The following is an 11,292-nucleotide window of genomic DNA, read 5'->3' on the forward strand; positions in this document are numbered from 1 at the left end:
TTCAGATGTAATCATTGTAAAACTTTTGAAATTAATGAAGTTCATTTTGTTTCTCTTTAATTATTGTATGTTATGCACTTTTCCTTTTCCTTGCATTAGTGACATTTGTTCAAGTATAATTATGGTATGTTATTCGAAATGTTCTCATTATGCCTCAAAGTTCAAGTTTCTAATTCGGTGTTCTATTATTCACTTCTAAGAGTAGAAGAGTCATTTCAGATCAATGACTCAAGAATGTTCAGTTGTTGTCTTTTGTGGTTAGGATCTCCTCGAACCTTGGGCTCCGATACCAATCATCACGCCCTCCCAGCCGGTACCCTATCCGGCATACCCGAGAGTGTGATCCACAGCCCGAAGATCAGGTATCGAGTGATCAACCTCCCACATAAACAATAACATAATCATGAACAATCATAACAAGAGTGCGGAAGATAAATCATAGATTCAATAAAGAATGAATCATAAACGAATCGGAATAATAGACATAATCAGAGTGTCAAACAGATTAGTAAAGTGAAGCAAAAATCCCACTTTACATCCAGCGGAAAAGTAGCTCGAAAGAATAAACTAGATAAAAGCTAATCCCGAGTAGCAAGTACATTGGGTAACTAAATTATTCTCCACTTTGTAGACGACATCCTTGTAGGTGTAGATCTCATAAATAGCACAAGGACGCTTCCACTCAATGGTCGGACTAAGCATCGTACGGAGCATAACCACCCGCGGGATCTTCGAGTAATTGTGGTAACCGCAATCACCTTCCCGGAGATATGTCTCTTCGCCTTGCGCTTCCTCATAGGAACCGTCATAGTACTCAAGACTGCAGGGGATAGTCTAACAACATTGTACAATAAAGGAATGAGTTTCAAAGAAACTCGGTAAGGCGATTAAAATCCATAATAACATAAATGGCGGGATTCCGAACAATCATAAATGCAATATGATATGAGACAAACAATGAATGAATGATTCTAACTCTATGTATGCTGGTCTCTATTGGCAGACATGCTTTAAGTCATAGCACCGTACTTCTTTAGGAAAGTCCACTCACATCCTCAACCATTTAAGATATCTTGGATTCCCTCCAACCATTTAAGATATCTCGGGCGACCGATTGGTAATGGGTCCTTCATCCCTCGGGACAAACCTTGGCGGGGGTTAAGTCAACACACTCTCTCACAACCATTTGGTATAAGTATCTGGCGCATGTCGGGGTAATACCTAGCCAAATGCAAGTCTTCTACTTGGTTACATCAAGTCGATCCGGATACTTCCATTCCTCGTCCCCGACGATCCTTTCCGATATCCTTCACACTAGAGTCCTCATAGTCCCTGACTACGGACTCACCAACCCTATTGATCGTCCACATATGGTAAACGGGAAGCTCTCACGTCCTCTCACGGGTTGGTTACCGGTCTTAAGCGCCCGTGAGCCCAAGTCTAACCATATGCAACCCTACCAATAAATGGCCCCCACAATGTGATTCCTGTCCTCTCACGGGTTGGTTACCGGTCTTGAGCGCCCATGAATCCCCATTGCTACCACGGGTCGTTCGGTCTCAATACCCCTCCGATTAGGGTCTGACATAACAGGACATCCTAGCCAAACACTACTAGACAATCCTATATATGTCATCCAACAGTTTAGGAAGGTGTCCAGAGGGCATCTCCGGAAACATCCCATAATATTCCCGTAGTAGTCCAAGGACAGAAGTGTCAAAAGGACACCTCTCCTTTCCAAACCATACGTAAGCATACACATGCATCAATTCATATCATCACATATATGGTAACTCCATATATGGAAATAAATCAATATTTACAATCACTTGTATAGCATTGGTAAGTAAATCATACATGAATCAATTCAATATGAATAAGTAATGCTACTGTAATCAAAGTTATGCAACAGTAGTATATCATTGTAAGAATCTAATTTAGGAAACATATCAATGATATTCAAATATAGAAACTAGATTCATGCTATCTATGTAATTAAGGAAATAACCATCCTTACCTTTTATAACTCGCAAAGAATCCTAAGAAATCAAGTAAGATCTTGGCAAACTTGAGAAGAAGGTCCTAAACAAGTATATACAACATATTAGGAAAGATCCCTAACAGAAAAGATATCAAAACATCCGAAAGCAGACCAATTGCGAGTTGCTTTGTACTCATTGGTCGAGTGGATTGGTCGAGTGGTCCAATCGACCAATCGATCGACCAATGCGAGACGATAGCTTAGAAAATCGAGAGTTTTGAGATATGAAATCCGAATTTGGTGGTTCAAAAGGGTACTAATCAAGGGGTAGACTACATCAGTAGTATTCTAGCATATAGGGGACCTCAAAACACTAATCAAATCAAGGTATCAAGATCCAAATTAGGAAACAAAAAGTTACCATAAATAAATCAAACATGGATCTTGATGAATTTTGAAATAGAAAACAAGGACAAGAACTATAGGAGGATGAATCATTGCTTTCGGTAATGAAAACATGAAAACATGCATAGGTCTTCATGGAATAAGGCTTAGAAGCATAAATCTAAATAAGGAAATAAAACTTACCATATATGTACTATCATGCATCATGAAGAACACATAGTAAGGTAGAAGAGAACAACTAGAATTCTATGGATTATGGATCATAGAAAGAAAACACAACCATTAACTACTAACATGATCAATGAAAGAAGATCCAAAGAGATCAGAATTCAGATTAGGAAATTAACAGAGATTAAATCATGGTTTGATCATGAATCCTTCAAAAGCTTGCAATGATCATGGTTAAGATCATTGTTCTAGCCTTTAATCCTTAGGATGATCATGAGAACATGTTCAGAGATGTTTGCAACAGAGAATGCAGCATCTCTTCTACTGTCTCAACTCAAAAAGGAAAGAAAAACAAAGATGGAGGAGAAGAAGAGAGAGTAGACATACCTTTTGATGCAAAAAGAAGAGTTCCGACGAAGATCCGCCAAGAAAACTCCAAGGATGCAAGAGAGATGACTTGCAGAGGTCTTTGGTTCGTTCCAGAGGGTTTGGAGGCAGCAAATACGAAGTGGACTCGAGGTTAGACTTAAATAGAGCAAGAATCAACCTAATTGCCAAAGACAGCACCCATTGGTCGAGTGGATTGGTCGACCGGCCCAGTCGACCAATCAACGACCAATGCAGACAAACAAGGCCAAAACAGGGAATTGAAGGCCCAGATCAAATCCAAACCTAAAGGGGTTTTGCACACAAGTCAAGTGACTTACCTAGTAGGTAGAAATGCCTTCAAACCAAGATAGAGAGCACTCCAAGTCCATCAACTAATTAGATCTTCATCAGGATTCTGTTTCCATAAATAGAACCTCATCATCAACCTTCATGGATTCAAAGCCAGACACCAAGTCCTCTACTGGGATGGCCCAAAGCTGACTTCTTACTTTACTTCGGGTCATCGGACCTACAAATAACAAGGTTTCCGGGTCAAGGTTAGGGCTAGGTTTCACACTAGATATCTGGAATTTGAGAAACAGGCTTTCGCCTTAATAATAGCAGCCAGGAAGCTCCGGCCCTATTTTCAAGCTCATCCAATTATCGTTCTTACTAACTGGTCTTTAAAGAAAATACTGCATAAACCTGATCTGGCAGGAAGAATGGTATCATGGGCAGTAGAGTTAACAGAACATGATATAGATTATAGACCTAGAACTGCAATAAAGGCACAAGTTTTGGCTGATTTTATTGCTGAAAGTATTTCATTACCAGAGGAGGAAAAAGATTCTAGTAAGGTGTCTTCTATATGGACCTTGCATGTAGATGGGTCAAGTCATTCGCAGGGATCAGGAGCGGGAGTGATTTTACAAAGTCCGTTCGGATTTGTAATTCAAAATGCACTTCGGTTTAATTTTCATGCTTCAAACAATGAAGCAGAATATGAAGCTCTTATTGCAGGATTACGACTAGCTAGATCTCTCTCGTGTTCAAAGCATCGAAGTAAAAAGTGATTCAGAATCGGTGGTCGATCAAGTCACGGGAGCGTATGGTGCGAAAGATGATTGAATGGTCAGCTATCTTAAAAAAGTATCACAATGTAAGGAGTGGTTCGCACAGCTTCTCGATCCACAAGGATATCTCGAAATCAAAACAATGAAGCAGATTCTCTCCGCAAAATTGGCATCCACAAAGTCTGTTTCTATTCCACAAACTGTATATTATGAGGAGCTAGATATTCCGGCATATTCAGAGCCAGAGATAATGGAAATTGATGCAGAGATATCTTGGATGGATCCTATTATGCAATATCTAAAAGATGGTATTCTTCCGAAGATAGAGAAAAGGCCAGGAATCGTAAAAAGAAGAGCTGCCAGGTTTATTCTAAAAAATGAGTTATTATATAAAAGAACAGTTTCTGGGCCACTGTTGAAATGTTTGGGACCCTCTGATGCTCTTTATGCTCTATCTGAAGTTCATGAAGGAATTTGTGGAAACCACTTAGGTGGGAAAGCTTTGGCATATAAAATTTTAAGACAAGGATTTTATTGGCCACGAATGCAATCCGAGGCAATTGAGTATGTAAAAAGGTGTCATCAATGCCAGATTCATGCACCAATTCAGAGCCAGCCAGCAGAGCAACTAACATCAATTCTTAATCCTCTCCCATTTGCTATGTGGGGTATGGATTTGTTGGGACCTTTTCTTGTTGCAGCTGGAGGGAAAAAGTTTGTGGTGGCTGCAATCGATTATTTTACGAAATGGGTAGAAGCAGAAGCCTTGGCAACAACTACCACGAGTCAAATTGAAAAGTTCTTCAGAAATCATGTCATATTCAGATATGGCCTACCAAAGATTCTACTTGACTGATCATGGACCACAATTTGACAATGAGAGATTCAAGGAATTCAATGCGCATTATCATATTGAGTGCAAACACTCATCTCGTAGCGTATCCTCAATGCAATGGCCAAATTGAGGTAACAAACAGAACACTTTTGCGGGGATAAAAAAGAGACCGGATGAAGCGCATAGTCTGTGGATTGATGAACTACCTCATGTATTATGGGCATATAGGACTACGGTCGAGAACCCCAACAGGTGAAACACCTTTCGGATCGGCGTATGGATCGAAGCATTGGCTCCCAGTGGAAGTTATGGTGGGATCAAATAGATATGAAGGATTTGATCCAATAACTAATGAAGAGGGACTACGGGCAAACCTCGAATTTTTAGATGAAGTCAGAGAAAAGGCCTTATACCGTAATATGGAATATCAAAGGAGAACAGCGGCGTATTATAATGCTCGAATCAAACATAAATCTTTCGAGTAGGAGATTTGGTTTTGAGGAAAAAATCAGCGTCGATCCAAGGAATTGTGGAAAGCTTTCGCAACCGGGAGGGACCATATGTGGTAACAAAAGCTCGTGAGCAAAAACATCATACGGCTGAAGGACTCTCATGGAAGTTGTTTGAAACGACCGTGGAATGTAGTTCACCTTAAGAAATATTATCAGTAGAAAGAATTTTCTTGTATTCTTGGAGAATGCATTTTATTAAGCGGGGTCATCCAAAGTTTCTTTCTCGTTATTAAACCAAGAAACATCAATGCGAACCAGTTTCTTCTGATCAAGCCATATCAACGCTGATCCGGGGTCATTCCTTCCGAGGATGATCCCGACTTTCCGAAGTCAGGCCCAAGTGGCCAGCCTTCCGAGGCCTGGTCATGCTTTCCGAAGCTGATCACGGATCATTCCGTACCGAGGATGATCCCGACTCTTCGTGAGTTAGGCTCAAGTAGCCAGCCTTCCGAGGCGTGATTATGCTAGCTGATCCGGATCATTCCGTACCGAGGATGATCCCGACTCTTCGTGAGTTAGGCTCAAGTAGCCAGCCTTCCGAGGCCTGGTCATGCTTTCCGAAGCTGATCACGGATCATTCCGTGCCGAGGATGATCCCGACTCTTCGTGAGTTAGGCTCAAGTAGCCAGCCTTCCGAGGCCTAGTCATGCTTTCCGAAGCCGATCACGGATCATTCCGTGCACGAGGATGATCCCGACTCTTCGTGAGTTAGGCTCAGGTAGCCAGGTCACGCTAAGCTAATCACGGATCATTCCTTTCGCGAGGGTGATCCCGGATTGTTCCTTCCGAGGAATGATCCCGACTTTCCGAAGTCAGACCCAAGTGGTCAGCCTTCCGAGGCCAGGTTATGCTTTCCGAAGCTGATCATGGATCATTCCGTCACCGAGGGTGATCCCGACTTTCCGAGTCGGACTCCAGTAGCCATCTTTCTAAGGCATCATTTGGATCGAGTACGACGGAATTAATCAGTAAATAACTCAAGGATCAGGTTACATTGAAGTCTGTTAATTAAAGCTCAAAGGTCAGATCGGTATATATATAATATAAAAATAATCACAATAGAAGGAGGGAAGAAAATTTCATTCACATAAAAGATGGACAAGTAAAAAAAAAGAAAAGAAAAACCCTCATATGCAAAAGAGGTAGGCAAGAAAGAAAAAGGTAAGTCCATAAAGCAAAAAGAGTGTTTTCTTCATATGTGTGATTTTGTAGATGGATCAACATCCGTAGCATTATCGGACGGATCAACATCAACAACATCATTAGCAGCAATATCTTCATCTCCTTGAGCGGGTAAATCATCATCATCATTATCATCCCAACCACCGCGAATGATCCGGGGCCGGCTGGAGGAGTCACTCATATCATTATCGAATCATCTTCCGATGAACAATCGAAGCGGGATGCTTCAAATTCCTAAGATCAAAAAAGGTTCTAGAAGGGAGAAACTCTGGAGGTAACAACTTGAAATCTAAACCAGGGTGAGTCTTAAGGATCTCTGAAAAAATTTGGTCAGAGCAGTCCTTTACCATATTTTTGCAAAACCCTAGGAAAGTCGGATTATCTCCAACTTCCTTTATAGAGGAGGTAACCGAGTTTAAAACTATCTGGCTCTCATTTTGTATTCTTCTCTTTTCAATTTCAAACTGTTTCCTCTCTGCCTCTAAGTCTTCATGCGGCAAAGTTTTGAATTTCAAAGTTTCATCCGAGGAGTGCATGAAGGTTTTCTTTCTCCTTAGAAACCAAATTAAAGGAAGCATTGAGATTATCCTTTTCCACTTTGTCATCTCATTTAGCCTTGACTCCAAACCATTATTCTTATCTTCCAAAGTAGACTTCTCCAGTGAGAATTGAACTGAAGGCTTTCACATGATATTCTTGTGCCAACTCTAAAGCGATATTCAGCTTCTCAATCTCATCAAACTTCTCCTGGAGTTCATTCTTTTCCTTCTCAATGCTTTGTGACCGGACCAAGGCTCTGGTCGACTTTCCTTTAAAATCTTCTCTTTCACCTGTGGCAATTTTGGCCCTGTCAAGGGCATCATCCTTTAACATTTTAAGTTGAAAAAGCTCATTCCTATGATTCAAAATGGCTTCTCTCAACATAGAAACTTCTTCCCGCAATTCAAGACAATGGTCGGAGCAAATTTCATAATCATTATGCAAACTATCAAGATCATTCATCAAATCTATTTCTCTCGAACTCAGATTCTTTGTTAATTTTCTTTCGAAGATCCCAATTTTCTTCGAAGATCCTGTACCTCATTAACCAATTCGAAGTTCTTCTTGATCAGTTCAACATTTTCCTGAGACAAAGTTTTCTCTCTCTCCAACACTTCAGAAAATGCATTGAAGGCAGCTCCAAAACATCTGTTTATCAATCAATATATATATACATTAAAGACAATATAAATAATCAGATCAAAAGTGAATTAGTTTTAAATAAATAAAAAGAAGGAGAGGTCTAATTCTTACCCCCACCCATGAGAATAAAGATCGAAATCGGACATCCGTGCGGTATTCTTCTTGTCGCGAGGAATTCCCGCCTTTTGTACCCCATTCTCTGGCAGCCTCCCAATTACGGCTGGCTGTGTGATTTTCTTTTAAAAACCACTCAGGGTGGAAAGGATTCCCAGAATCAGCATTGCTCATGGTATCATCAACCTGATCAGGGGCTGGTTGGAGATCAGCTACCCCAAGAATATTCTCAGGATTAACATTCAACTGCAACATCATTTGAACCGATCTGCATGATGATATTTTCTTGATCTTCATGAGGGACAATTACCACGAGGGCTTCGGGAGGGACGGGATTATTCTCTGGGAGAACTACTTCATGAATTCCATGGGAAACATTTTGGTTATTATCCTCCAAAGGAAGAACATCTTCATTACTTCTCTCAGGAGGAGGAACATCTTCATCATTTTTCTCAGGAGGGAGAACATTAGTATCTGGAGGAGCAAGAACATCAATATCTGGGACAGCAACATCCAACACAGGGATGGACAAAGGTAAAACGGAAGCGGAAATTTCATTTACACGGTCTTCGGCAACAACATTCAAGGGAGAGACAGAGACATCAATATTTTCATCACATAGTTGATCGGCTATTTCTTCAATAATACCACCTGCAGCATATGTTAGTATGTCTTCAGCAATTTTCTTCAGATGGTCAGAAGAATAGTCAAATAAATCCTTACCTTGACCTTCGTCCTCAACCATTTTTTCTGGGAAGACAGAAGTATCATGAGGAATTTCTTCACATGGATTATCTTCAACAACAGGAACTTTTATGGGGGCAGTATGAATTTCTTTTCTTCTTTTCTTCTTCTTCTTTGAGCCAGATGGGCCCTGGTCAGAGACTGGACCTGTAGACCTAAGTCTACATCTCAGTGTATTGGAGGTTCCGGAGGTCCTCATCTTGGGACCAGGGATTTCACTTGCAACTCGTTTTCACAATTTGCACATCAGCATCTTCTCCGATGGCACTTTCCGGAGCCGGGGTAGTTTTCTCTTGATCAGGGGAATCTCTCTTAGCAGTTTTTCTCTTCGAAAGATGACGGGCAGTATGTTTTCTTTTCTTGGAGGGTTTAATGACCCTAGAATCAGACTTCTTTTCCTCCGAAACACTTCTCCGTAAGTCAGCAACATTAAGGATGGGACGAGCAATTACTTCTGATGGCAAAAATATATGATAATGAGTAAGGATTACAAAAGGATAGAAAGGTATACAACGGTTATTATCTTTACCCGGAAAAAGGCCATGACTAATGAGACCTGCATCCGTCTTCAACTTGGCCGCATCTATGGGAGTTCCAGTCGGAATCATTCTCCAGGTTATTCGGTCATATTCAGTAAGCACAGGACGTACTTTTAGAGGAGATAAGGATTCCAAGGAATGAAGACACCATCGAGACCGGAAGTTTGGATTTGGAATAGCGCGAAGAAGTATTTTTCCCGCCATTGCTTATTGTCATGGGGAATGGAGGAATCAATGAAAATTTTGGATTCTCTTCCCGGTTCACCCAAAATGCGGGTTCTTCCGGCAAAATGAAGATATCCGCGTTCGCGGGATACTTTCAAGGTGTAATAATTTCCGAAGAGATCAACGAGACGGGACACGATTCATCCGAAGAATAAACGCAAAAAAAAAACGATGAACCAGACCTCCAACTATTTGGAGTAAGCTGAGAAGGACAGACATGATAATAGTCCAACAAAGATTGAACTACGGGAATCAGCGGGATTCTAAAACCTGAATCAAGGTGATCAAGGTAGATGGTGATAACACCAGGATCAACTGAGTAAGGACGGTCGGAGGAGTCGGGAACCCATACTCTAGCATCAGAAGGAAAATGGTAACTTTCCAAATAAGAATCCGGGGAGGATTTCTTTATTTTAGTGGGATACCATTCGGGACCGGCATGCTTTGGGTCCATTTTTCTCTCGGACATGTTGACGGGAGTATAAGGAAGGATGGCTTCGTCATGAGCATACGGGACCGGTTTCCAATCCGAAGGATCATGTTGAGAAGAGGAAGAAGCACCGAGACACATTTTTCATTTGCTCTCTGTTTGAAGGTATATCAGGTTTGGGAAGAGATCTTGGTGCTTGAAGGATTGGAAGCAGGATCCATGGCGGAGATAAGCAAGGAAGAAGAAGGAAATTGAAAAGGTAAAATCTGAAAAGGAGTAATAAAGAAGTTAGCGAGATAGGTATGTTGGTGTTCGCGAAGAAGAACAGTACGGAAAGGAAAAGGCGACGGTTGATGATATATATAAAGAATGAGAGAGGATTTCTTGAAAGGAGGGGGAAATACACGATGGTCCAAAATCAATGGTCATTACCTTTCGTAACCGACGCGTGGGATTAATCAGCTAACGCATGAAAAACAACAGTTGAAAAAATGAAGATGATGTGTGAAAAGACAAGGGAACAATATGATGGCAATGCATGGGAAAAAGACGAAGTCAGTGATCAGGCGGCGGTAACGCTAAGGAAGTTAAAAAGTTGTATTTGAAAATTCAGAAAAGATCTGACAAGACAGTGATTTCAGCCGGTTTTAAGATAATTTGGGGGCTGAATACAGTAATATAATGTCAACCAATACGAAGGACATGATCTCATGAGAGATATAATTATAAGCAGATTTTCAAGATAATGATGATATGATGCGGTAACTCGTCATCAAGGTTTTGAAGAAACCAAGAATTACCTGGGAAAAAGGCATAAGTAGCTGAACAAGAGATGCTGTGTGTTTTTTATGAAAAGGATAAAACCTCCTGACCAGAGTCTCATACAAGCTCGACCTGATCAGCAGGCTTGGGGGCTTATGTTGTAACTAATATATCCATTGCCGGTTTGTACCGGTCAAACCAATCTCAATCGGGTTCAATTGAGATATAAAGCTAAGATGATCGAAGACGTCCAAAGAGGAGCAATGATCTGATGGCCATGATTTAAAGAGTATTATAATCGGGAAAGTCAGTATAAAAGCGAGGGAAGATCCGTGAGAAGGTAAGTCTCTAGAATCAACCAAAACTCTAAGCTCACTCTGATTGAACTCCATTACTAGCATTCCAAAAGCTCCAGAGAGAGCTCTGTGAACACCATTAACTCCATACTGACTAGATCGTCGGAGACGAGACGCCGATCAAGATGATCGGCTCCGTTTCTTACTGTGATTCTGCTTTCTTTCAGGAGTGAGAGGTTGATTGATCAAGGAGCAAACCAGATCGAATCAGATCTGAGGAGTTCGGTGCGAGAAACTTCGGTTCAAGGCGATCGACAAAAGTAGCACCAACAATAAGAATGAGAAGAGGACTAGATTTTAGAGAGACTTGCTTTTAGGAAAACATTTTGGATAACCTCTATGTGGAGAAGGGGGTTTTATCAAATGGGAAAAACTTTGTCTTTATTTTATATTAGTATTTATTATTTTTTAAATA

This window comes from Hakea prostrata, chromosome 11, assembly GCF_041222555.1.
Source record: "Hakea prostrata isolate BN-2017 chromosome 11, UWA_Hpros_2, whole genome shotgun sequence".
Taxonomy (NCBI): Eukaryota; Viridiplantae; Streptophyta; class Magnoliopsida; order Proteales; family Proteaceae; genus Hakea; species Hakea prostrata.